We start from the raw sequence: 1,233 nt of genomic DNA, 5'->3' as shown, positions 1-1,233 counted from the left end.
AATATATGGAAGAGCTCATGCCCTTTCCCTGTAGTTTCTGTTTACCTGATGTTGACCCCTTTGAGTTGATCATGGTTTAGAAAATGATAGTTTTGTATTGATGTTTGCACTGGCTTCTTCCATAAATGCATTCATCTGGACAAGTATATTGTCTCTTATCAAGGGATACAAATCCTGTACATAGAAAGCGGGCCCACATTTAACATAAAACTTCAAACTGTCCTAGGGGAAAAATGCTGTGTAGGCACCAGAATGCTGTGGATCATGCTCCAGGACATGCTGCTAAGCTGGTGGCTGGGATACTATGCCCAGCAAAAAAAAACAAAAAAATATTGCCATGCATATGCCTCAGTAGAGGCATGTTCAAAATTGTAATGGTCTTTAAGACAATAGCTGATAAACTGAGGGTCAGTACAGAAGTTTGATTTCAAATGAATATTGCTGGTTAAAGTCATGGTCATTTGCTAAAGCTGCTATAGCTCCATGTTCATGCTTAGTAGAGGCAGAACAGCTTGTTTACTGCAGTGGTTGTCTCCCCTTCTATGAATACATTAAGAATAATTTTGACAAGCACTGGCAAGGGTTTTAATATCAGACCAGGTCACCAAGGCTCACGCTCAGAGTACCTGATTCGAGATAATGAGTGGGTCATGTCAGGTGCGTTGGACCTTACATGCCTGCATCCTAAACTTATGTTGCTAGCCTATAACTGTTTTCACTTCAAGCACCTTTTGCATGTCTTGAGAGCCATTCATATGCATCCTGCTGTAGACACCACCAAGTTTGCTACATGTTATGTGTCAGACTTTGTAGTATGAAGTACAAACCTGCAAGCTTTTTATATTATGACTGAAGGTTGAAAAAATAGGACATGGCAACTTCAATGACCAAAGTTATTTGAATACATGCAGGTAATGTCAGAAATGAGGTATGACATGATGCTCACAAGGTTAGCCATCATTTGTATAATTGAAAGTGTCATTTCTCTTCTTTAAGGAAGAAATTAGGGTAGAAGACTAATTTTTTTTGTCACAAAGGAATGCTGAAAATGAAACTTAACACCATGATATTAAGACTCATTTGAAACATTTTGAGATGGGTTTTATGACAGGAAACCAACTCATGGTTCTCTGTGGGCTTTGGGGTGCATAAGTTCACATATTCTTAATTTTTTTCCTGTTCATAATCATTATGTCATGCCATTGTGGTGGCACATGCAAGATTGAAATGGTT

Source organism: Pollicipes pollicipes, unplaced genomic scaffold (genome assembly GCF_011947565.3).
Source record: "Pollicipes pollicipes isolate AB1234 unplaced genomic scaffold, Ppol_2.1 Scaffold_6686;HRSCAF=7923_pilon_pilon_pilon, whole genome shotgun sequence".
NCBI lineage: Eukaryota > Metazoa > Arthropoda > Thecostraca > Pollicipedomorpha > Pollicipedidae > Pollicipes > Pollicipes pollicipes.
This window is presented reverse-complemented; position numbering follows the sequence as displayed.